General features: G+C 41.3%; 1 protein-coding gene across 8 annotated transcripts in view; it reads left to right on the top strand.

Annotated features, from left to right (window-relative positions):
* ZNF827 (zinc finger protein 827) overlaps nt 1-27,922 on the top strand; it is a 151,350-nt gene that overhangs the window by 105,685 nt on the left and 17,743 nt on the right. The window lies entirely within an intron of this gene.

The following is a 27,922-nucleotide window of genomic DNA, read 5'->3' as shown; positions in this document are numbered from 1 at the left end:
CTTTCAGTTATGAAAGTTAAAGAAACAGTGTATGTTTCTTTTCAGTAATCTTTCATAGATCATTTAGGCCATAGAAATAGTTTCGTAAAACTATCTAAACACCTCCTGGTTAAACAAAACATGTTCCTCGGAAGTGAGTGGTGATCTGGTCAGCAGTGCAGAAGGAACAGTTCCTGACTGGGAATCAGGAGCACCCAGACTTGGGGAAGGAACAAGTCAGTGTAAGTGATGCTTGAAAGACACAATATTGGGGGGCAGGGGGTGGGCTGTGACAGGGAAGCTGGATGTTTTGTTTCTTAATCTGGCTGCTGATTAGAGGCATGTGTAATTTTGTGAAAATTCACCAAGCTGTGTGCTTATGATGGTATTTTTGCATTTGTTAGGGCTGATTGGCTCATTCACAAACAGGTGGGTCTAGATGCCAAGCAGTCGCCTCCAGGCCATCAGTAATCAGTGAGCATTCCCTTCAGAGGCCATGACAGAGCTAACGATGACAGTGGTCTTTCAGTTATTCAGCTTCCCATTTGCAGGACCATTTCCATTGGTAGCACGAACTTACTGCCCTGAACCAAGTGACATGTAGGTTGATTCCTATTGTGCTTCCAGTTGAGACACGATTCTGCCGTGCTTATGGCTTTTCTTTGATGGACTTGCAGTAGGTGAGCTCTACTCTCTCCAGCTGTTAACTAGAGGGAGAAGTTTTCACTGCTGCAGATTTTCCTGATCCAAATAATGTTACCTGACACCAAAAATGATGTGCTCACAACTAAATCTGTCTGGTCTGAGTCCGAGTGCAGGCAAATCCCAAAGGAGCGCTCTTGATGCCATTAACTCTTTGTAGAGAAAGGTCTCCTATTAAGCGGTGTGAGCTTTGTGTCCAGTTTAGTTCTTCTCAGAAATATAACTAATCAGGTCTCTGTAGACCAGCAGTTGTGGGCTTCATGCACTGAAACCCAGGCGCATGTTTTGTTGAGGGCGGTAACCTTTCCAATGGAGAAATTTATATCCAGTTCAGCTGCATCACCTGAGCTGTCTGTAGAAAACCACAAGGACAGAGAGGAATACTGTGGATGTTGGCCAAGCCCCTTTATCTCCACCCAGATGGCACAGGGTTGAGTCACTTCGTTTTGAAGATAATCATCAACACTGTCATGTTTGTACTTTGTGGGAAATGGTAACGTCCAAAAGATCTCTTGAAAACCCAGCTTGAGGACTCCGTTTCTCAGGTACAGGTTACCCCCTGAGGCTGCAGTCACATCGCCCTGGCCTGGGATCTTACTGGGACCAGAACAGAGATGTATGTGCTCACGTAAAATTTTTTGCGCAGCATTTACAAGGCCTCAGCAGTGCCTGCGGTTGTGTCGTTACTTTTGCAAAGATTGTTGAGATAGATGCCTTGAGAGTGACTAGTGCTGTAATAGACCAAACTCTCCCGTATGCGTAACAGACGATGGAGGGTATTTGTCTGAAAACTGCAGAGCAATGAGCCTGGCTCCAGTTTGGCACTGGCTCCTTCAGTCTACAAGGCCTTTTCCCTGTATACACAATATGTTCCTTTCCTTTGCTATCAAAAATACTTATTTTCATTGCACGAAAGTTCTTCTTTGTGTTTATTTCTTTTCAGGACAGCAGCTGCCCTCCAGCAACTAGGGGAGAGAGAGAGAAAAAAAAAAAAGCCATTCCACTTGCAAACTAGACCTGTCTATTTTCATTCAAACAGGTCCACCCTGTACTCCCATTCACAGGCCCAACACGTGCCTCTCCGAGAAGAAAGGCACCCCCACATCACACCATGGCCCTCTCTTGATATAGTTATTGGAGTGACGGTCAGGAGCTGCTTATTGGGGCTGTTCTTCCTCATGCAGTGTGTTTCCTTTAGCAAAGTACTACTTATCATTTCTGTTCTCAATTTATCATCCAGAAATGAAAGATGTTAACTAGAAGCGCTGAAGGAAGGGCAGTCTTTCATTACTTAACAATACCAGGTTCACCACCAGTCACTGTGTTCCAGTGAGACATCCCTCGCAGAGACCCCTCGAACTCTTTAAATCCGACAGGTCCCTAGCTGAATGTATCATTTCTGCCACCGCCCACTGTCCCCATACCTTCCCTCCTAAATCGGCTAATTAAACCCTCCTCTCTGCCCTGTTTTCTTCCCTCTTGGTGGATAACATCATCGCCAGCACCCACCATGGCACAGACCATAAGGTTGGACACCGTCTGTTTGGGTTCCCCCTGAAACAGACCCTGAGACAAAGGTTTGAGTGCAAGTAGTTTTTTCAGAAGGTGAGATCAGGACATACTGGGAGATGGAGAAATTTTAACTGTTATCTCAGTTTAATTAGGATTTCAAGTGATTTCTACTTATATTTTACAGACTTCCATTTTTAAAATAAGCCTCTACTATTTTATAATCAGAAAACATCGATAAGCTCCTTTCATTTTGAACAAAGGAGAAACTGTCTTGTATATTCTGGGACTGAATGCTCAGCACCCAATCTCTCTGGAAGTTTCTATCATGAGGATATGCGTGGAGCTTTGAACAAGGAGATCAGCTTCAACAGGATGACATTTAAATGTGATCCCCCCAAAAATGGTAGACCTAAAAGCAACAAAACTAAATGGAGATATTTTCAGCTGGAAGAGGTGAAAATGTTTGGGGAGGGGACTTGTAAGGGGTATTAGGAAAGTAGAATCTATCTTAAGATATCAGAGTACTTCAGACTAAGGGGTACAGTTTTAATGTTTTGTGTTTATTGGCCCCTCAACTGTCAAGATTTCTCCGTCCTCTGTTACAAGTACACTTAGGTACCTTTTCCCCCATCGAGTCAGAATGACTCATCTATCTGCAAAACCTAGTTCCCTGCTGTATGTATCCAGGAATGAGTCACTCAGATCAGTTGCTTCTCTTTTAACTTGAATGGAATTAAGCTCAAGGACTTTCAGTTGAAAGATTCATGAATGGGTGGATCCCAGGAAAGGCAGTGGTGAGGTTATCAGGGAAATCGGCTGTATTATAGGAAACAGAATAAATTGGGAGTTCAATAGCCCAGAGGTAGAAAGATTTACAAAAAAAAGTTAGGTCCAAATTCTGGCTGGCAGCCTTTGCTAGAATATGGAGGCAGAAATTACTTGGTTACATGTGGGGTTTAGGTAACTATTTTGTCTTAAAGGCAAGATGACTCACACAAATTATTTTTTTGCTCACTAATTTTTTATGTATTGTTAAGAACTTGCCAAAAGAAAAGCAGAGGAAAATTTTACTCAGGAAAAAGAAAGTGTGCACCCTTGCAAATGCCTTTAACATGTAGGCATGCTTTCGGTATGTGGAAGTTATTTTTAACACTATTTTTGGCCAAATTGTTTTTCATTTTTATGAAAAATGTTAATTTTTGAAGCACTCCGGTCTATCTCCCAACTGTTACTTTTATCACTCGAAAATGTGGTATTTTAAAAATATCATCGCTGGTGTCATACTTGCCTTGGATTACAAGCCTTTCATAGTAATTAATTTTTTAAAAAGCATTTGGACATGAGAAAGGAATGAAATGGAAGCTCACCAAAATGCTGAAGGCAGCTGTCTTTGAATGATGATAGGAACTGTGGTTGTGGTTTGGGGTTCCCCCCCCCCACTTTTCTATGTTCTTTTCATTTCCTATAATGAGCATGGGACACTTTTATAAAGAAAAAGTCAGATTTATTAGAAGGCATAAGGTGTTAAGGAACAAAGATAGGATCCATGATGCTCTGGGTGACACTAGAATAGTCCTCGTGGTCACACACAGAGTAGGCCTTCTTCCAAGGTTCCTAAACATCTTGTGTTGCAGTGAACAAATATCGGCAGAGTTGTTTCAAAAAATTTAAGTTGCATATCCTGTAAGTTATTAACAAAGAGCTGTTAAAATCCTCGTGAAAAATATGACCACAGTCGTTTAAATATGTATTTCAATTTGTATTTCAATGGATTAACAGTAAGCATACTAAGCTCATTTGAGGATGGTGACTTATATTTAACCTTACAAGGGAGATTAATGAGTTAAATTTGTGTTAGGGCGCCAGCTGTTAGAAAGGAACTTCACACCATCTTATTTAACGTGGTTGTTGAAAGTAGTGTTTGATGGAATAACCCGCTGTACTGCTGCATTTATTGCACTATTGGTCTCATGAATATGATGTACTTGGGTATAATTAATAAAATAATAGCTGCTGATGGAGAATATTTTCAGTAGTTTCATCAAGAAATATAATGAGCATTCACATTTCCATTGCATCTGTTTAGTTTCCTAATGGAAGAGCTCAGTTAAAAGAACGGTCTCAGTGGCTATAGACAGGCCCATTGACTTTCCCCTCGATGATCTTCAGTCTTCTCCATCAGTGTCAGAGGATAGCGAGATGTTATGAAATAAAAATGAAATATAAAAGGATCTGGATGTCATTAAGTATTTGATGAGCACTATGAAAAGCTATATTGTCAGGTGTATGTACCACTGGGCTGAAAAGGAAGTTTATTCATTCATTCAACAATTATTTATTGAGCAACTACTATATGCCAGGTACTTTTTAGGTCCTGGGGAACAGCAATGAACAAAACAAAGTCCCTGTCCAAATAGGGTTTACACCTAGGGAGAGAGGCAGATAATAAACAAATAATTATACAAGGTACATATAATATCTATAATCTCATATCCTTATAAAATATATGTAGTACATATTTATATGTAATATATAATTTTATACACATATACACATGTAACATCTTGAAAAAACTAAGCAAAGTAAACAGAGGTTGAGAAGGAGCCATCTAAGGTAAAGTGGTCAGAGAAAGTTCTCCCTAAGAAGGTACAAGTCAAGCAGATACCTGGAGCAAGTAGGAAGCAAGTCATGCCATGATGTGTGGGGTAGAGTGTTCTGGGTGAAGGGAGCAGTAACTGCCAGGCCCCTGGAGTGAGGAGGAGCTTGGCTTCGTGGGGAAGTGACTGCAGGAGAGGAGGGGAGGCTTATAGGGCCTCGGACACTTGCAAGTATGCCAGAAACCATTGCAGTGTTTTGAGTGGAGAAGTGACAGGATCTCACTTCCATTTTGAAAAGTTAATCTGACTCTTTCTTGTTTAATCTTTAAAGCCCTAATAAAGTTCCCTGAAAGGCTTAATGGAAACAGAGAGGCCCTGCATAGTGATAAGAGAAGCAAAGAAAGTGAATTTAACTTGCTGGATATTATTTTTATAGTGGACGGAATCAGTGTATATCCCTTTAGTAATTAATTATTGATGGTGAGTGTTGCCCAGTATTTATCTCATTTAACTTTTCTTACTATTAAGTTATATTTTTACCTTATTATGTTTAATTAATATTGTGGGGGTTTTCTTAATCAGTTAAAAATTACTATGTAGATATTTAACTGAATATTTAGGGGGGGAGTCTCTAAAATTCATCTCAATAACAAAAAGACTCAGAAAGTTACAGAACTTGAAATCAGAATTTATTTTTTTTAAATATATCTTTATTGATTTCAGAGAGAGGAAAGGAGAGGGAGAGAGAGAGAGAGAAACATCAGTGATGAGAGAGTCATTGATCTGCTGCAGCCCGCAACCCAGGCATGTGCCCTGACCGGGAATCGAACCCCGATCGCCTGGATCCTAGGTCGACGCTCAACCGCTGAGCCATGCCTGACCAGGTGAAATCAGAATTTTAAAAATAATGACAAGACAAATATATTCTTTAGGGTTCATTGAAGAAAAGAGAGTATCTTTGTAAGAAAGGTGAATTCGGCTTCGCAGGAGGAATGCTCCAGCATTATTTACACGGAGCTGTGTGAAAGAGCAATGAATCATCAATAAAACTGCAAATTACTCTAATTGGTGCTTACAAAGAGATCCCAGAGGCTATTGTATGTGTGTTTAGCCAGTACTGCCAATGAAGCGGTGACTGACAATCCTAAAACCACTAATGATGACATTTTACAAATGTTCTACCAAATTATATTGTGTAAGACAGTAACATCCGGTTATTTACGTTAGAATTCCTAAATATTTGTTACATATATGCATTACTGACAACCAAAAATGTTCAGACTGGCTAGTACATATTATAAATCTTTTTGGGGGGGTTGCCTTTGCCCCATTCATGGAACTAGTACTTAATAAGGGATTCCTGTGCCTCCCATATTTAAAAACACTACCCAGTTACTAAGCAGGATGATCTCACCCCCGAAAGGCTCAGGTTCAAGACCATCTTTCAACTATATATATCACTCCCCACCTATCTCCAATAATCCTCAGATGTTGAAATAACTTTTTAAAAATATCTTGTTATCCATAATATCTGAGGAAATGTACATTCTTCATAGACTTTTCAAGACTTGGATTATGTAAATACATTGTTCGGCCACATTTTTGTTTTAAATGATTTTTAGCCACCAGCAGAGTAGTTGGTTATCTAGTCTAGACCTGTTACCGTACCAGTCTTTAGCCAAGCTGTTCAGAGGCAGTTGGCTGAGATGGGAGTGAGATAATATGTTTTAGTGATAAAATAAGCAGTCCACTCCTTGCTGGCAAGCTGTGAGGTTGACTGCTTAATACAGAGCTAGAGAGGGAGTCTGAAATACAGTTTCCTCCAGGGTGATCAAGCTTCAAATTTCACTGGGGTAAAGGGTGAGCTGGAGAGAGGAAAAACCTTTACAAGTGGGCCATTTACATCCATTTCACGTGTGTGTGTGTGTGTGTGTTCGTTCATTTCCTTTTGGCATGTGCGAGCAAACTGGTCAAAATCTCTAAAAATGGCTTTGCTATTTTAAATAGAAATTTCCACTTCAGACATTTTATAGTTTAAAAAGAAAGAAAGTTTTTAGTTGACTAGTTAATGGTTCCCTAGCAGTGGTGGCTGGTCTTCAAGGTAGCACACCATATATTAGAACAAGTTATAACAAAAAGAAATGAATTTAAGGAAAACTGCATCCATCTTGAGAAACTATATTCTTTTATGCATAAATTACCCAACTAGGGTGTTCCTGGGTGCTTAGCACACTGAGTGCATTTACGTCATTTTTATTTTACTGGGGAACTGGCATAAACCTGCAGTTGCACCTTTGGGAAATCATTACTAGCTCAAGCTAAATGATACTGCTGACTCTGTGATGTTCTTAGAGTCTTGGGAAGTCCTATAAACTGATTCATAGGGAATCCTTTGATCAGTTGGAAAAATTTGACTCTGCTCAGAATGAAGGCAGAGAAGACATCTCCTTAAACTCTATTCATGACACTTTCCAAATCCTTTTGCACACAGCTGGATTCCAACAGGGCTGCCTTTATTTGTGCAATTGAAGAGCTCGGAGTGATCCTGATATACTGTTTGCTAGCAAAGAAATTATTTCCTTACCCTCCTGAGGGTGGTAACCAGCTTGGGCTCATTTTGTTCAAATTGCTGAATTTGGTGAGATTAAAGAGATTTCTAAGAGAAGTAATTTTAAATCTGTACTAGGAAAAGGATATTTTGTTGTTTTATGTATTGGTTCTAACAGACTTGGACTCTTAAGATACTTTATCATAACAAAGTAGGTGGAATGATGTACTAAGTTAGTGGCTTTCAATTTTTTTTTTTTGGCAAAAACCCAGAGTAAATGTCATGTGTTTATATATGTGTACATATAGGTATGTGTGTTAAATGACAATATAAAATATATATAGGCCGGTTAATAAATAGATAGGTAGATAGACAGACAGAGATAGAGGTAAATGAAACAAACTTTGCACATGTACCATATCTGATATTTTCTAATCCTCTTTTATTTCACCTTTTTTTTTTCCTAAATGTTGGTTGAAACCCACTAAGTTTATTTCATGATGTGCCAATGGGTCACAACCAGAAATGTGAGCATCACTGGGCTAAGGGGTAAGGATGCCTACAGTCCTCTCCCTCCTTTGAGTTACCTTTTGGCAAATACAAACTACCACCTTGGTGCCAACAGCTTTGGTTTTGACTCAACAGGCTGGTTTGTGCCAAACACTCTATGGATCCAAATGTCCATCCTTATCGAGATGATCGGATCACTCCCGAACCAGACCTTTGAAGCTGTGCCCACGGCACTAAAAACAAACAAAACAATTGGAACCAAACCCTTTCAGTTTTGTATCTCAGTAGGAAAGAGAAAGTTTTTACAGCTGAGTGAATCCCACTGAAGAAGAAATGTCTCTGAATTGCTTCTCAAAATCTTATTAAAGTAATGGCCAAAGTGAAATTAAGTGGGAAGACCAAGAAGAGATTTTTTTCAATTCTGCACTTAGCCATTCGTTGAACTCTTAGGGTCCTTAGTATCTGACACTCGTCTTGTGTTTTGCACCTTCTTGGATACAGGGAACTATGACAGTGCCCCGCCTTTGTTCTTATTCAGGGTGTTAGATGAGGGATAAGTGACCTCCTCTCCCCAGTGTCACCTTTAATTTTTATTTTTGAAAATAATCTCTTCCTGTGAATAGCAGATCACCTTTGCTGCTGTCCCCCGCTCCCACCCCACTCTCCCCTATGAATGGTAACATGTACGGATTGAAATAATAGAGTTTTTTGGTTGCTGGCAATGATGGCTTTTACTTCACACAGGCAATTAAAATCTAAGCTTTTAAAAGCATATGTATTAAAAGGGAAAAGGAGAGATGACTTGGATTCCACTCACTCCAGAAATCAGCAAAGAGGGAATTCTCTCAATTAAAATATAATGTAATTTCCATCCCACCCTTGGGGCATTACTTCTGCTATGTTGATGAAAGTCAACGTCAAATTGATTGGCTTCCCACGCCCTGCCGATCATTAATTATGTCAGAGGTGCTAGGGACCTTCCCACTGAGTGCAGGAATCTGAAAGAAATGCAAGGTGACAGCTTTGTTCTCACCTCACCCCGAGTCCCACCTCAGGACAGGTGACGGGCCTGATGTATCTATTTCCAGTACACATCTTCCCCATTCTTTCTAGTAGGAAAGAGATTTTGAAGATATTATTTGCTTTGAGTGAGCTGACCCCGTGGAACATAAGAAAGCCTTCATTGTCAAAATAGACCTAGTGCTAAGGATTATGGGGGAATATCGAGGTAGAAGAACTTGGCAGGTGGGGCTAAAAAAGCTTCCATGTTTAAAAATGCCTGCAAATAATTCTCACTTACACATATACACTATCTAAAGGTCTGAAAACATGGTACGAGCTACATAAAAAGGCTAAAGGAACTGGAAGTTCCTCTCGATTCCGAAAGGGTCAGATTTTCTTAGGTCATTAGTGTTTCTATAAAAGAACCCTATTCATACATGGAGGATTTTTTTTTACTTCACATAGGCAATTATTTCCATCTGAACCTTGGCCAGAGGAGTTGGACTAATAGTTAAATGTGCTTGGAATTATGCCTATGACTTTTTTACTACCCTGCAAATTTTCTTATTGAAAGCTCAGTGAACTCCTTAATTTAAAAAATAAGAATCTGCACATGCTCCTTGCCCCTGGTAATCACCAGGGCACCACTGTCCTTGAAAGTGTGTGAAGGACCTACCTGTCTGTATCCTGCTGGAGTTTAAATAGTGTAGCCTCTGCCCTCTCAGAATCTGCAAGCTGGGGTAGGAGATGAATGGTTCTCACTGGGGGTGGTTTTGTCCCCCAGGGGGCATTTAACAGTGTCTGGTGATCTTGTCAGTCATCATGACCGGGATACAGGTACTGCTGGTATCCAGTAGGCAGGAGCCAGAGATGCTATTAAAAAGCCAGCCCTACAACGAAGGATGTCCTGGTCCACGGTGTCAGTAGTGCCGATGTTGAGAAACCGGCCCTGGGATCAGATACACAGAGTAAATGGCATTGCTTCAATTGTGTATAAACATGTGCTTCTGGGAATTTTTCAAGTTTTTAAGTTACAGCTTGGTTAGTTAATAGCTCTATTAACACTTGTGATTGATTCATAATGAACAACTGGGAAATTGTGACACTATTTCAGTGTAACAGTGGCCTGAAAAACAAGCATCGAACAGGACAGAATCTTGCTCATAAATTATTGCAGTCTCAGGAAATAGAGAATACACATTATAGAGGGTGGTCTGCTCCCTGTAGACTAACTGAACACACTTTATTTTTTTTTCCATTTCTTTATTGATTTTAGAGAGACGGGGAGGGAGAGAGAGAAAACAAGAGAGAGAGAGACCAATGTGTTGTTCCACTTATTTATGTATTCATTGATTGATTCTTGTATGTGCCCTGACCAGGAATTGAACCCGCAACCTTGGCGTATCAGGATGACGCTCTAAGCAACTGAACTAGCCGGCCAGGGCGAGCATGCTTCAAATGATTGAAAAAAAATTGCATGTATTAGTTAAGACATAACTTCTATGGCTGGACGGCTGTTAAAAAAAGAAAAAAAAAAGCCAAAATAATGGCTTAAGTAGGTAGATGTTTCCTTCTCTCTTCTATAGCTGCCAGAGTGGTGACTCCAAGGTGCCCAGGCTCTTCTGTCTCATTGTCTCATTGCCAGTCTTGGCATGTGGCTTCCATTTTATGGCCCAGTGCTGCTTCTCCAGCTCCCACTATCACCTCCACATCCCAAACAGCAGAAAGGGAAGAAGCGCCCCAGGGCATGCCCTCCTTTAAGGGCACCGCTGGAGCCTGAGCCCGTGTTTCCTCTCACCTGTGGTCTGGGCCTCCGTCACCGGGCCTCACCTAGCTCTTATGCAGGCTGACAGTGTTTCCTGGCCAGCCGTGTGCCCAGCTGCACCTCCAGGGTTCCTTCAGGAAACGAGGAAGAGCTGGTGTGTTGGAGGACAGCTAGCAGCCTCTGCCTCGGGTATCTTGTCTTAGGTTAATTCAAGGTCAGAGAACCCAAAGACTGCTTAATAATTCCAGATGGCCTTTAGTCAGGATAGAGGTCCCGGGCTGTGACAGTGTCTGCAACAGCCTGTTATTTCACTGTTACATTCATCCTAAATCACATGAGAGGCAGCAGCAACTCAGGTGCTAAACCATCGGGGTTCAAACCTTAGCTCTGCCACCTGCCAGCCGAGTTGATTTTAGCGCGCTCACTTCCACTCTCCATGCCTGGGTTTTCTCCTTTGTAAACTGCTGGTGACAGGAGTACCTAACTCCTAGGGTTGTGGGGACGATTAGTGGAGTAGTTTATGTAAAACACTCAGAACAGTGCCTCACACAGTGAGCACTACTGAGAGCTCTAAACGTTGTTATTATTGTGGGGAGTCCTGCACCTGTCTCACTGATACGACGTCTGCTAATTTGAGCTTAATTTATTATGGAAAAATGTCTGTTAATTTCATTTGGTTTTAAAATCTCAATAAGCATATTGTTGAGTTGATCTAATTTTGAGGTGTAGCCCCTGCCCCTACAACCAATAAAGTATCAGAACATGGTGGGATTTGCAATTAGAATTTGCAGTCCTAAATTGGGGTTGAGCCAACTCATGAATCAGTGGATTGGCAGCATCTTCCATCCGAGCCGCATTGGTGGACAAGCTGGAAATTCCATGTAGACACCTGATGTCTCCTGCTTTGTCACATTGGTTGATTTCTCAACTGATATCAGAGATTTCTGGTTGGATTCAACAAAGTTCATTAAACTCGAGTAATTTAAGAACTCATAGTGAAAACATTGCCACTCAGACCTACAAATGGCATTAGTTGTCTTACTTTCTCCAGTATTTCAGATTTCAACGTCTTGTAGCAGATACCTATCCTTCCCTGACATTCTGCCTCATCAGCTCTAATAAGCAAATGACTAAAAATAAGGTTAGGGTACCTTTACAGCTGCAAGCATAAGTATCTGGGGGGGGGGGGGGGTGTATTAGAGACCATTTTGTCCACTAAAACACACACGTGTATTCTTAGGTCATTTTATACTTTTGCTGGTGTAAATTCTGAAAGCCAGCCAGTCCTTTTCTTCTATAGGAAGTGATTGAAATGCAAACCATGTATATTGTTGAATGGGAAGTAGGATGTTCTATAGGCCCTAAATACTCTGCTGTGAATATGAATGTCGCGGGGGCAGCTATACTGTAGTGTTCAAACCGTGGTCTTGGTTTCCTTCTCAAATTCCCTTTGGTCCTCACAATATAAAATTTAATAGGATGATTCTATGTCCACTTAATCTTAAATTCAGTGAGGGAAAATGATGCTGATCCATTATAGCAATTCTTATTTTATCAACAAAAAATGGTAAAGAAAACAATTTCACACAATCATATGGAAATGAAAATGATTTAGGTTGGCCTGTGTTAGAATATTTACTAGGCTGGCTGAAATTTTAAGCACTTAGAGGGTGTGTGGGTTTAACAACAATAAAATGAGACTTTCCAGAATAAATTTCCATTTCTACCACAGAAGATTCGATCTCTCAGAACTCAACATATTACAATATAGTGCTTTCAGTGTATTCAGGACTCAAAGAAACGGGCTTTTGAGTGTTCGTGCCTCCCAACAGAAAAAGGATTCCACTCTTTTTCTTTTTAAAAATAAGTGAATACAGGGAACAGAAAGGCATAGAAGGAGCAGATGAGACTGGGGACTAGCAGCCTTACATTGATGAATAAGCCCCAAAGAAAAAGGGGCAAAGTCCTTTTCCTGGAAGGCAGCATTTGGGGCGAGGGAGAGGGCTATCAGTAATCTCTTAAAGTTCAAGGACTTCACAAACCTCTCCTTGGCCAACTTGAACAAGGCGTAAGAGTCATGTGAGTGATCAGGTGAATGGTTGTAACTTGATAGGAAGATAATCCTCTGGCTATTATTATAGAAGAGCAGCAAAGGGAGTGTCAGGAAAGGTCAGTGTGAAGCTTTCTAAAATACAGAGTTTACCTTTAAGAGCAAGATCTGTACTTTGCTCTATAGCATCTCTTAGGCAACACAGAGAAACTCGTACTCTGACTTGAAACTCACTCTCTTGACATTGAGGTATGATTTGCTTGTGGGAGACTTCGAGACCTTTAATTTTTGTTTTGGGATATTAAACTAGGATTCCATTGATTAATAATTATTGCAAATGGAGTCCCAGAATTGTGTGACTACTCGGGGCCCCTGGCCCTAAAAGACCGAATTTCTTTACAAAACCTAACAGTGCCTTTGACCTTGTCTCTGACTTCCTTGGGAGGACACCCCCAGGTTGTGCACCTCTGGTCAGTGTGTGTGGTTTGGTTCAGTGTCTATGAAAAGGGGACAGCACCTACCACATAGGTAGTTAGGAGAAGCAAATTATATAATTTATGTCAGGTATTTTGCTGAGTGCCTGGTGTGTCCTTAGCTCTTACTGAATTTTATTATTGATGCTTTCACCATGTTTACTGCACAGGTGTTAAGAGGGCAAATGCAGAAATGACATCAGATTTTCAGAGTTGGTTAGAAATTTGATTTGCTAGCGATGAAATTAGGTGTCCCTCCCACCCTTCTCCTACCACCGGCTCCCTGCTGCCTGCTCTTGCCACCCTCACCCCCTCCCTCCCTCTTCCCCTCCACTCAACCAGTATTACCTGTTTCATGGGCATCCTTCCAGAAATACCTTATGCACAGACAAGTGAAAAAATATCTGCATATAACAATACTTTTAGAACATCTATTCTTAATCAGCTCTCCACTTGAAAGAATAAAGGACCTCCTTTCAAGCTGATCATTGAAATGGGGAAATGAAATAAGAGTCTCTTCCCTCCATAGTTGCAAATGGCAGGTTTATCTGTTCTGTGGAATCATACGGTTATATCCTTTCCGATTTAGGAGAGACACTGAGGCCCGAAGCAGCAGTTCGGTGGAATCACAGTGGAGCTTTTTACTGCACTCAGTACGCCATTTATCTCCATGATCATTTAACTGCGTGGGCTGAACATATGGGTGCCCAGAATCAACACCAATTCTCTTTTACATATTTTTATACGATTTATTAGCTGACTGGCTTCAAATTAAATTGAAAGGGAATTAGAAGCCTCCATTGAGAAGCCATTGGTCTAAGACACCCTGCTCCGGCTGAGCAGGTACAGCAAAGAATTTCAGAAAAGTCACAGCTGTTTCCACTTCCCTTCTCAAACATTCCCTTTGCCCCACATCCGTGAACCTAATCAAATCGTGACTCAGCTCTTCCCCATTGTCACTTTTGGCAAAACTGATTGGGTTAAAAGGGCATACTTGTGATTTTCAGAGTGCCTAAGTTATGTGGCAGTGTGATGTATAAATAATTCAGTGAGGGAAGGCACAGACACAGACGCGCCCCGTGAGCAACTGACAGTGTTTCTGACACCGTTTGGCGGGCATGTGCAGTTAGCAGACCTCAGCCAGGTTTGGTAGTTCTCAAAGGTTTTGGTTAAACCTTCACTTGGGAAGAAAAGAAATGGGTGTACCAGTCCATTTGAAAGCCCTGCCTTCAGAAACTCACTTTCTACCCATGCTACCTGCCAGACCAGTGTTTGGCATCTGATGTCATTCAGTGCTGTCCTGCTGTGGATGTGACTGGTTCTCTTAACAGTAGAAGTAACTCTGTGAATTGGGTCTTGACAAGTAAAGAGCTTTCCGTTGGCCTTTACCCGTGTTGGGTACATGTCTGCTTTTTAAATGAGAAATCTTTTTAAATGTAGATATCTGTAGGAGTTTCACCTGACAGCATCTCCTGTAAGATTAGAATGTGACCACATTTCCAGCTCAGAAGACACCAACAGGACCTTCAGGCAGATTTGAACACTGAAAAGGCAGCCAGCCATACGCTGTTGAAATCAGAATGTGGCAGCATTCCAAATCGAGGAGCATTTGTGAGTTCCCATATTAATATTAAATGCAAGAATCTTGGTTCATGCATCATTAAGGTTACAAATGTCCACAAGCCAAAATGGGGAAATAGCAGAAAATACGATTCTCATGGTGACATCTGTTCCCCACTACAGAACATGTTCTATAATACAGTGTATGGTTTAAAGACTGATTAGTTATGCAAAGCCTTTGGTATGTAGTGTGATTAAGAACCTAAACTTCAGCATGGGGGAGGGGGGCAGAAGGGGTGAGGTGAAGAGGGCATTGAGCAAAGACTGGCTCACTCCCAGTCTGGGTTTGACTGTAGGGCTTTAGGCAGCACTTAGCTGACACAGCTCAGGTTCTCTATAAATTAGAAACAGTAATGTGCCTTCTCCCTAGTTCACAGAAGGTGAGTCACAGATTCTGCTGAAATGAAGTCTCCAAAGAGGGCTGCACCTTCATCAAAGTTGGAGATAGTGACTTTCTGTTACGGGTAGGAAGTCATGCAGCAGGGACAGGCTAGGACTAATAGTCCTTGTCTGTTTGCATGCAATTTGCGTTCATTTACATGTAGCATATATCAATGCATGTTTTCTCTCCTTTGCCTATAATTAGTGACATTTAATCAAACCAACAGATATTCATTGCCTATTATATTTAAGATGAATCTAAAGAGAGAGTTTAGGAAGAGATGCTTTCAGAGATGACCAAATCAGAATGCATGAGAAAAATACATACAGACAACCTACAGTGCTACAGGACAGGTAACTAGGACATACCGCATTTCCACCGTGGAGTGAGACAGGGCCTCCCATATTTCCGATTCTGTTATTTGATTTTTCTAGAGTTTGATTTGTAACCGCAATATTGCATTAACATTTTTGTATTTAATTTATAATAGAAGGAAGATACTTTTTTTTTTCCCCCTCCTCTTTTTGCTCCGCTACTTTGGAGTTGAATCATTGAATATTATCTGTTTCTAAACAGATAATATCTTTAGGCTGTTGGATATTTGCATTTCTGACTTGTGAGCCAAAAATCCGTTTCTGACTCTTTTAGTCCTTAAATGATTAAATAGAAGTGGTTTTGATTTTTCATGGGGTTATATTGATAACGGAAATATCCTAATTTTTATATACAAGTTCAGTTTCTCAAAACCCTTCTTGATAGGATATGTGTCTGGGACAATACTAAATTTACATTAAACTTCCCACCCACACTGTTAACTCCACTGTGTTCTTCAACAAGGACATTTTTGTTCAAGGCAGCTGATAAGGTTGTACAAGGTGGGGCAAAAGTAGGTTTACAGATGTTCGTATGGAAAATAATGCAATAAATAATAATACAAGAATAAACTGTTTTGGGTACTCACAACTGTAAACCTACGTATGCCCCGCCCTGTGTTTTCATCTGAGGCTATGAAATTCAGTGGCACTTGCCACCTAGGAAAGAGAAAAGTTAACACATGACCTTGGCCTCCTTAGCACCCAGTCCAAATGAAGGTCATCAGCCTATAAAAATCCCAAAGCCAGCAGAGATTAACTGGTCCTTTTTCTACTTTGACAAAGAGATTAAAGGTCCTTCACAAAGAGTGGTGACAGAAAATGGACACACCTAGAGCTAAGTGCAGTATAAGGGACCTTGGAGTGACTGCACACTCTTCCAGGTTGCATGTCCTGGGTCCAGATCAGCTCTAACTCTTACCAGCTCTGTGAGACCAGGTTAATTCCTTAATCACTCTGAGCTCTGATATCCCTCATCTACAATCTGAGGGTAAAAATGAGACCAACGTTAGCATGTTGTTGTGAGGATTAAATGAAATAATATAAATAAAGGGCTTAGCCTTCACACAGTGCCTTGAACGAAAGGGCTAAGTCAATCTAGGCTAGTCATATGTATAATTCCTCTTTCAGCTACATCAGCTTTCTTCCCCATTAAAGAAAGGACATGGATATTCGAATTATTGACAGTGATGTTATTATGGAGATAGCCTATTTTACTTATTTAGGAATAAAATGTTTGCCAACTGTGTTACTTATTATTATTGGTAACAAATGACCAACGCTGCCCATCATTCTGACACACTTTCATAGGAAAATACTAACTATCCCTTCCCTCATCTATGAGCTAACAAGGTATTTCCCAATCCTATGTCTGTGATCCCTGCCTGGGGAAAAATAATTAAATAAGCCAACAAAGAGAAATCTCCACCATATGAAAACATCTAACTCAGCTTAATCAAATAGATACTATTTCCTGGTCAAGGAGGAAAATATTTTTGACCAGTGTTACCTTAAAATGTTAAATCTGCCATCACCTAACGTACATTTTATAATGTGCTAAACCCAAGGTCAAGAGAAAGGCAAAACAGAGGAGGCAAAATGTCTGTTAGTGCAGAATTCAATAGATTAGGAACAGAGAGAAGAAACTGGAAATTTGAAACTAGATGTAGTCACGCAAGAATATTGCAGTGTCCAGGTGCTGATAAGGGCTTTAAGGAAATTTAGAAATCTTTAAAGGAATGGATGATATGATCAAGGCTTGTCCATAAGAAAAGAGGCCTAGAATAATTGAGGATACCAGTGGATTCCGATCTTAGTGGAGAAAACGGCAGAAGCCCTAGGGGCTTACTTGAATAATATTTGGAAATGACTGTGACTTGAATTTTGAAAGAAACATATTAAATATTTTTAAAATACTCTAAAATACTCTATAGGTGTGATACATACATAGTACATCATTATAATTTTAGGAGTAAATGGACATTAAAATTTTAGTATTTTAGTCTGAATTTTCATACTTTAGAGGGTTTTTTAAAAAGGTTAAATTCTCTAACAATGGTGATTGCTATATTCTTTTAGTTTATCATTTCCTCATTTATTTCATAAATATATACTGAGAACCTAGCTCAGCAATAAACAAGGAGAAAAGAAGCAGTTCTTCTATTTGCCCACATAGTGGTAATGTTTTCCCTCAACATGTTCTCATATGTGCCCATACTTCATAGTAATTTGTAGAAGGAAACTTTTGGATTTAAAGCTCTCCCGTCACTTAAAACAGCCATAGGATAGATAGCTCCACACTTGAGTGCCTGTCCTTTCGCTTCACTGGGAAAAGCTGAAAGACCAGTCTTTACAGGATCTGACTCTGGAGCAAGTGACAGCTAATCTGGAAGCAGTTTTGTGATGAAAATGTACGTGGTCGGTGCTGTGGTGTCATATGGAGCAGCCCGCCAGGGCGAAGACCTGGGAGGAGGGCGTGAGGGATTCGGCCTCAGTGAGGAAACCAGGCCGAGGCCCGAGTTCCAGTGCCCGCCCGCCACCTGGTCCTGGGGGAGCATTTCGGTTGCCCCAGCGCAGCCCACTTTAAATTTATGGGATCACAGACACCTCTTTATGCGTGTGAATACGGGAAAATTTAGGGTAGAAGAAATCAAGATTACAGCAGATAGATTTGTCTCTGGCGAAATAAGTCAGAACTCCTAGAGTGTCTTCTCTGATTTTCTAGTATAATAGTGTAGCCTAACAAGGGGTTAAGGCTTCGGAGCCAGACAGGCTTGGGTTTGGGGAGGCTGTCACTGACCAGCTGGATGACCTGGAATTCATTGTTCAACCTCCCTGAGCCCGAAACTCCTTTTTCTCTTGTAAAATGGGAATGGTAATAGCCCACAGTGCTGTTGTAAGGTTAAATAGAATATGTGGAAACTGCATAGTACAGCGCCTAGTACAATGGTAAGTCCTCCGTAAGTAAACATAAGCTGTTGTTTTAATTATGCATTATCTCCTTAATATACTCTTAACAAACTGATATTGTTTTGCATAATGGAGGTTAACTGCCAAAATGGGGTGAAACTAGTTATACACTGTAAGCCTTTCTCTGTTAGAATGATGTTCACTTTACCCACAGTGACTTAACCAAATGGGGCTCTGGGTTTTCCCCACATAATAAGGAATTCAGAAGTAGGCAGTGTAGAGCTGGCGCTGCAGTGTGAGGACCCAGCCTCCTAATTTTCTGCTCAGCCACCCTTATCAGATGGCTTTCATCTTCATGGCTGAAGGAGGGCTGCTCCACCTCCAGACATCTAAGGAAGAAGAGCCCAGGGTGAAAGGCCTTTATTCAAAGCTGTCTTTTTTTCAGGAAGTGGGGAAGGGTCAGAGACTCTGTCCTCAGAAAGGCCCACCTGTCGCTCATTGGCCAGAACTGTGTTTCATTGCTAGCCCTTAACAACAGTGGAAGCTAGGGAGACACCGGCATGTTTTAAACTGGGCTCATTGCCACCCTAAGAAAAATAATTGTAGCTCTGTTGGATATTGAGTAAACCACCAGCTGTGTCTGCCACAAAGCCACAAGAAGTACCCAGCTCCCGAGGCTGATGGTTTTCTAGCAAAGATTTATAAGTGTCCTCAACATTGGGACATTCTGATGGCATTTGCTAATAAGACTTTAAGCCCTACCACCATCATTGACCTATGTAACTGGCAAGATAATAACCAGAGCCCTTTAGTTAAGACTCCTGAATCGTTATCGTCAGTTTACTGCTGTGTTGCAAGTTAGCTCAACAATCTAAAATTAGGTTGCCATTTAGTTCAATGATCATGATCTTGGTGATGTGACCATCTCATTTTTTCAGTAAGCATTTGTTGAGGATCCACTGACCTTAGAAACACAAGTGGAGGAAAAATGCAGGAGCAACATCCAAAATCCCAATGGATTTCTTTTTTTAAGGTTAAGTTATATAGAGGTGACAGACATCCATTGGCCTAAATTCTGGCAGCGACACCCTGTGTGTGTTTGAATGCTTAGAGAAGTTCCCTGAAGTTCTCAAGTTCTCTGCAATCAGCCTCACTGGAGTTAGGGGCACCAAGTCCTAGCCATATTCTAGAAGAATGCAGGTTTTCTACCATTGATTTTATGCGTTTTTTTATGGTTTTTGTTTGTTTGTTTGTTTTTATTGATTTCAGAGAGGAAGGGAGAGGGATAGAGGGAGAGAAACATCAATGATGAGAGAGTCTTTGATCGGCTGCCTCCTGCACGCCCCCCACCGGAGACCGAGCCCAAAACGCAGGCCTGCGCCCTGACCAGGAATAGAACTGTGACCTCCTGGTTCATAGGTCGACACTCAGTTGCTGAGCCACGCCAGCCAGCTGTCTTCCATTGATTTTAAACGGAATAAAATCAAATGTGGAAATTTTTATGGTTCTTTCCCAGTTTAACAGATTACAAGCCAATTGGTATGGATTCCTTGAGACTAACTGTTGCCCAGCACTAAACAAAATATGTCTCCCAACTTTTCTGGGTTGATACCAGGATGTTTATTAAGAACCAGTTTCACAAACCCATTTGGCTATAGGCTTTGGCATTGATTTCTCATGACTGAGAGGAGCTTGAATGAGACAGTGGGACAAGTACTTAAGTTCTCTGGGCCTCAGTTTCCTTATCTGTAAGAAGAGAACATTTAACGAGGATCCTTAAGTTTCCTCCCAGAACTACTAAGGTTTGGAGCAGAATGAAGACTTAGTTACTGTGGAAACTTTGATTCTGTTACTCAGCCCTGTAAGTTGTGGGGTACACTGGGGTGAGAGAGCTTCTAGCCTTTTATGCCTCCATTCCTTCCTCATGAAGATGAAGGAGTTGGATTCCAAGAAATCTGAGTCCTCTCCTGAGTCCTCTGTCAAGTAGTGGTCAATAGAGCTGCCTCCCAAATTATACCAGATGGGTTTATTTTACGAAAATTCTTGGAGAACTACCTGATGGGTTTCATTTTCCCAGGACCTGTGCATGGACTTTGCTAAGTTTGTTAAGCATTAAAGTTTGAAATGAGCCCAAAGAAGATCAAGGCTATGAACTCTTTTATGTCTAAGAATCCCCACCCAGTATTGTTAATTGGGCACAGTTTCACAAAAACTGTTGCCGAGTTCTGCTATCTCAGCTGTTCTTTGAATTGGCATCTTGACGAGCAGAAAATCCCATACCTTAGGAGAGTGTTTGAAATGGTCTTTAATGGGGATCTGGTTACACCAAGACCTGCAGAGAAGTGGTCTTAATAATAGACCCTTTAGGACCCACCAAGTTACCCTAAGTTGAAGTGACCCTTAAAAAGAAAAAAATGTTCGGCATATAGAGAACTGCAAGCACCAGAGCAAAGACATTGACACTCAAAAAGTCCTTAACCACAGCTGACTCCTTCATTCACAAGCAGCACTCAGAAGGTAGCAGCTTGTTTCGAGCAGAGGCCCTACAAAGCCCATGAAACCAGAAGACAGAGCCAGGAGGGACAGGGTCTCACCAGGAAATCACATGTACAGCCTTGAACTGGCCCGATAGGTTTTAACCTGTGCAGAGCACCGACTCTAAATGCAGAGGATTTCAGTTGTGATATCCCTTGAAACTCTCCAGGCTTGCTGATGAAAGAAAGAAATGATCAAAATACCATCTGTCACAATCGAAACCCAAGGGGCCCCAAGCCTCTTCCTCAATGAGCAGCCGATGCGGACGTAGACAATCTGGACAGTTATTTGTGCGCTGAGGTCACATTTTGGCCCATCCTCTGCTTACGGCTCTAACCAAATAAAGCCTTCTCTCTCTGCACTTCTTTTGCCAAAGTCAGGTTGAGGGATGGTTCTTTGAGAGGATTGTTCTGGCAGGAGATACAGGGATCTTCTCCCACAGCAAAACGCAGCAACAAAGCCAAGCGGTACACCACTCGGGCTAAGTGATGTTAAAATTGGAAAGAAGCAAACTACAGTCCTTCCCTTTGCCCCGTTTGTCTTTTTGGTTTATTTGGGGGGGTCCTGGTGTTGTTTTTTTGTTTTTCTGTTTTCGTTTGTTTTGTTTTTACCAAAAAAGCTCCCCAAATGTCAATGAAAGGTCCAAGGTAACTTTCCTCAGTAATAACTGCTTTACCCCAGAGGGGATTGGCTCTTAGGGTTGTCCCATTTGATCTTCCTCTTGTTCCTTGTGTCGTCTGATTTTTGCCATATTGCAGTTTCCAACCTCTCTGTGGCTGGAAATATTCTAGGCTGACACTTTCAAGAAGAGAGACGGAAAGAAATCCTAGTGCCTGTGAATTGTTGCTAAATCTGCACGTGTCCACTTGTAACCAAGAATATTAAACTCAGAGCCAAAGAACAGGAGGAGAAGAAAAACCCCTTCCTGGTTGGTTGTAGACTTTGGCTTTGGTTCCATGGGGCTTGGAGGAGCTTCAGCGAGACCGTGGGTCTAGCCTCTGCCCTCCCAGAGTCACTAGCCAGGTTCCCTGAGGCAATTACTTAAGTTCTCTGGGCCTCCGTTTCCTTATATGCAAGAAGGGAACATTGAACAAGATGACCTCGAAGGTTCCTCCCTGAACTAAGGTTTGGGGCAGGATGGTGACTTAGTGACTTAGTTACTGTGGAAACCCTGATTCTGTTACTCAACCCTGTGCAAGTTGTGGGGTGCCCTGGGGTGGGAGAGTCCTGGAATTTCATGCCTTGTTTCATCCTCAAGGAAATGAAGGAGCTGGATTCCAAGCACACTTGATCTAATGTTCTCTCAAGCCTGTCAAGCTCCCTCCCAGATTCTACCAGATGGTTTATTTCATGGAAAATGTTAGAGAAATGCTTGGTGGGACTTGTTCATGAAATGAGACTTGTGCCCTTGGATCACTGTGTCATAACAGGCAGTGTTTGGAATACTGTCTCTTGGTTGTTAAGACTCATCATTATGAATGAGGGACTTCAGTTCGCTATAAACAGGAAGAGCTAAGAGCCTTGTATTGGGACTGCGAATACACCTTGTATTAAGTGACTCTCATTACGCTCAGTTTCTGTTTCCCCAACTGTACAATGGGGATAAAGTGCTTTCTCCTGCGAACCCATTGACTTCATTTAAAACAAAAACCTGTTTGAGGAAAATCCCCAAGTGACATTCAAGGCAAAGATCATAGGTGGAAAAATAGCCAGGAATGTATGGATCTCCCAGGAATCAGAGTATAAGAGTATGAAGAGAAATAAAATGCTTGTAGGAGATAAAATCCTCTGAGACTCTGTATAAAAAATATACATGGGCAGGCAAAAGTAGTTTTACGGGTCATATGGAAAATAATACAATAAATAATAATACAAGAATAAATTCTGTCTTTTGCGTAATCACAACTATAAACCTACTTTTGCCAACCGTGTATTGGCTTTAGAAAAGTATCATGTTATAAAAGAAATGGAGAATGCACAGTAAGGAATCCACCAACAAAATGAAAAGCCAGCCTATTAAGTGAGAGAAAATATTTGTAAATCATCTCTCTGGTAAGGAGCTAATATCCAAAATATCTAAGGAACTTATACAACTCAAGAGCAAATAAATAAATTTTAAAAATCAAACAATCTGATTTAAAATCTGACAGAAAATCTGAATAGACATTTTACCAGAGAAGACATACAAATGGCCAACAGGCAAATGGAAAGATGCTCAACATCACTAATTGTCAGGGAAATGCAAATCAAAACCACAATGAGATAGCACCTCACACCTGTCAGAATGGCTATTATCAAAAAAGCAAGAAATAGCAAGTGTTGGTGAGAATGTGGAGAAAATGGAGCCCTTCTGCACTGTTGGTTGGTATAGAAATTAGTTCAGCCACTATAGAAAATAGTATGGAGCTTCCTCAAAAAATTAAAACTGGAACTACCATATGATCCATCAATTACACATTTGGCTATTTATCCAAAGAAAATGAAAACACTAACTCAGAAAGATATATGCACCCCCATGTTCACTGCAGCATCACTTACAATAGCCAAGACATGGAAGCAACCTAGGTGTTTCTTCAATGGGTGAGTGGATGAAGAAATTGGATATATATAATGGAATATTATTCCACCATAAAAAAGAAGTAAATCTTGCCTCTATGATGGGAATGAGCAGAGAAGAAGGAAAGTTGAGAATAATTGTTGGGTTAACCAATAAAGTGTCTGCCAGAGAGTTTGTGTTGACGAGAATAATCATGTGGCTTGTTATTATTAGGAAGAAGGAAGGATATGGAACCTTTGGGGGTAAGGCTCATGACTATAAACATTTCCTCTAATAAAATCATTAAATCACAGTTCTTATGTTGAGTTAAAACACCTATTCAGAAGGCAAATAGCCTTATTTTTCACCCTGAATTGGCCATAAACCTTAACTAATGCTATTTTCAGGCCTCAGTCTCCCCCAGTATGAAATAAGAATAATGTTTATTCCCTGCCTCACTTGGATCTTTTCATTCAATCATTGATTTATTCAACAACTATATGCTACGTACCTACTGTGTATCAGACACTGTGTTAATGCTGAGGATACACAAATAAAGTAGAACCCCTTTCCCCGATGACTCGAAGTCTAATAGGGAAGGGAGGCCAAGAGCATATTTATTGAACACTGCTGCATGTTGGACTATGGTGGGAGCTTTATATTAAGAAGATGTATATATAATATATATGCTATGTAAACAAGTAACGTAATAGGTAGAGTGGTGCAATAGAAGTATTCATAAAAGTGCTTTGGGACAGAGAAGGGGAAATGACTCATCTGCCCTGGGAATTGGGAAGACTTTACCAAGGCGATGAAATCTGAGATAGGGTTTGAAAATGAGCCAGACTTTGCTGGGCAGAAGTGCCAGGGTGGGGACTAGTCCCTGGTGGTGGCATAGTTAACTCAAAAACATTAATGGCTTCAAAGGGACTAGTTTGTTCCCCAAAGGGCGAGTTGCTTGCTCCGCTGAGCCTTTGCTGGTGGGAGGTGACATGGGGAGCTGAAGGTGGGTGGTGGTTGCAGCCAGGTAGTAAAGGACCAAAGAAGCCACGTGAAGGAGTTGAGCCTTGGGGAGCTGTTGGAATACAAGACAGAACTTGATCAGATTTGTTCCTTAGAAAGATCATTCCAGAACCTGTGAGGAGGGACTACTGGAATGGAGTGATGCTGGGAGCAGAGAGGCTGTTTGGAAGGCTTTTGCAAAAATCCTGGTGAGAGATGATGACTCAGTTAAGGAAGTAAGGCTTTTTATTTATTTTTCTTGGTTTCCAACATTTATTGAAAATCAAAAAATAGAAAACTTTTACATAAAAATATGTCAATTTTAGCTTCTACATTAATGTTCACACACACACACAAAATTGAAAGATGTTATCTTTTTGTTAAACCTGCAGCACATGATCCCAGTGGTAGCCAGGCCGATTCATCCAGTGCACTGTGACTGGGTGGAGCATGGTGCCCGTGTCTGGGAATCAAGCTGTAAAATGTGCACCCACAGGACACTCACCTCTGTCCCGCAGTGGTCTCCTTGCTGTAGGGTGACCATCAATATTGCTAATACACAGAGGTTAGAACCAACCTGCGTATCAGCTTTTATAAGTATGTCTTCATTGATAGGTTCAAGTTTAAATATTTGAAAATATTTTTGAAAATTTTTGATCTGGGGACGAACTGTGCTCCTCTTTTCTAGAATGCCTCCTGGAGGACCTGCAATCACAGCTGGCAGCTCTCGGTGATAACGGGGCCAGTCCTGCTTCAGAAAGGCAGACCATAGGCATTCAGAAGCTCGTCCTTGCTGGGTGCCCATTGCAGTCAGGTCTCACTCTAGAACTAGACAGACAGCTTTGGGTGGCTAATCGGATGTGTTGAAAGATAGAGAGGAAGGAATCAGGAAAGCTTCTGGGGCAGGGCAACAGCCTCTGGTGAATGATTGGATGCGGTGAAAGACTGAGAGGGAGGAATCAAGCAAGTGTCTGAGGTTTCTCACATGGCATTTGTGGTACCGTTCACACGAGATGTGGAAGAATGTGGCATCTGCTGAGCTCCATTCCTACTCTGTGAAAAGAGGAGTGGGCCTTTCACTCAGTACTTGTTTTATCAAAGTAATACTCTTCCCCCAGCCTCATCCAGCTGTGATTCCAAGTTCATGTTCTGGGATAAGGCTCCCAATGGCCCGTGGTTGCCTTGGTGCCTGTGAAGTGAAGCCAGGTGGCCGTGGTGAAACCAGACAGCAACTGGGGAAGAGGAGCCAGTCCCTGGACCAGGCTTGGGGTCCAGGTGCAGGGAAGTGGCCGATCAGTCATGGACGCCCTCTTGGTGGCTCTGGCCTGCAGACTGTTCTTTCTGCTTCGCCGAACCACAGTCTTCATAGTTTTAGTTTTTTAAGTCCAGTGGACGGGATTAGACTTTTCCTGATTCTTCAGCTTCTCAAGTGTATGACTAATACTTGAAAGAATTAAGAGACTTCTTTACTTTTAATTGCATCTACTTGTTTGGTATGTGACTCGGTTAATTCCTTCTTGTCATGAACGTATTGGAAGACCCTGTACCCTCTTGACCTCTCCTTGCAAGTATTACTATCCTCCCGCTTTGAAGCACTAGTTTTGATTACACACTTAAAAGGAACTTCTGAAACAGCCTCTCACCGCTACATGGCTGAAATGCCCACCGCTTGGACTCAAGGACAGTGGTCTCAGAGTGGTTCTTGTCCCCAGCAGGTCGATGGCCTCTCTTTTCACCTTCCTTTTCCCCCACAATCCTGCTCCTTCCCCTTTAGAAATTTTTAGTCACACATTCCAACTTTAATAAGACCAGCTCTTGTCTCTGAGGCCCAAAGAGCAGCGTTTTAACAAACAGATAAATCAATAAATATGCCTTATCATCGTCGGCTTTGCTGGCAGGTGCCTTGCAGCAAACATTGCAATCTCACCATCACTCCCCCACCCCTCCCTCTCCAAACACATACCTGATTCGATTCCTTTCTCCTTTCCTTAGCTCATACTATCTGGCGAGTCTGCATTCAAATGAAAATTGACCCAATCACGGTTTTTACCAAATTGTGTGAAATGAAGTTTTTTGTTCCGATGTTGTCTCTGACTTGTGGTCTGAGAATTTCATCTGCTTGGATCTCAGAAAGTCTTTCCTCTGTGTAATTATCACCACATGGTATCCGGCTCTATAAAGCAGTACTGTGCTTTAAGAAGACTCACAGTAATTTACTGAGGTAAAGGACAAGATAGTAACCCAGTAATTTGTCTTCTTCAAAGTAAGGTCCAAAGGCCTTTTAGTGACCCAGCCAACTGTCTTCCTGGAAGCATCCTCTTCCGCCTTTTTGGTACTTTCTCTGTCACCTGTCTTCTTATAAATATAAAAGGAATGTTTGTGTAATCTATTAAAGTTCAGTGAGAAGAAATAAGGTTCAGAAAATTCAGGGTAATCCTACCGATGATGATGAGAAAATAAAATATTTTAAGATGACAGAGAATGTATTAACTTCCATTTATTTCATTTATGGCTGGGAACTATGTACAGATAACTTGTGGCACTCACCGTTTTCTCAAGTATAACAAGACCTTTGGGGAAATTCAAGTTTGTGCACTCTTGCATTAGGGAGTTTTGTGGAGGAGTGTTTTAGTCTGTTAACGCTGCTATAACAAAATACCACCACCTGGGTGGCTTATAAACAACATTAATGTATTTCTCACAGTTCTGGAGGCTTGATGTCTAAGATTAGGGTGCCAGTGTGGGCATGTGAAGGCCCTCTTCTGGATTGAAAACTTTTCACTGTGTCCTCAGGGAACTCTGTGGGGCTTCTTTTAGAAGAGCACTAATCCCATTCATGGGGACTCCACCCTCAAGACCTAAGCGCTTCCTAGAAGCCCCACCTCCAGATAACATCACCTTGGGGATTTGGATTTTGACACATGAATATTAGGGATGGGGCACAAACATTCAGGCCATAGCAAGCAGCTTGCGGTTGTCATCACTGAGTGTAACATAAGTTCCTCATTAATGGTTTTGTATAACACTTTTGAACATAGGACAAAACTTTCCCCATAAAGGGCAAGGGATCCCTTTCAAGGAATCGAACCATTTATTTTCACATCTGAATCTGAGACTCAGCATTATTGATTTATTATCTTGTGGGAAAAGTCTACATTTCTGGTATCTTAACGTGCAACTCAATCATTCACTCATTCAACAGTTTTTATTGATACTGGACTGTATAGTGGACACAGAGCTAAACCATGCTACCAACCTTCTAGAGGGTTGGGTCGGCTAAGTTTAGTGATGAAAGTGAGAAAACACTGGAGACTTGACTAAACTTGGAATTCATCTACCACCACAACATTCAAGAATAGCCTCCTCTGAGATAGCAAATGAGCATGAAGACCAGAGGTTACTGGGACCTACTTGCAGTTACCAGCCAC

This window comes from Miniopterus schreibersii (assembly GCF_964146895.1).
Source record: "Miniopterus schreibersii genome assembly, chromosome: 4".
In the NCBI taxonomy this organism is placed as follows: Eukaryota; Metazoa; Chordata; class Mammalia; order Chiroptera; family Miniopteridae; genus Miniopterus; species Miniopterus schreibersii.
This window is presented reverse-complemented; position numbering and strand designations above follow the sequence as displayed.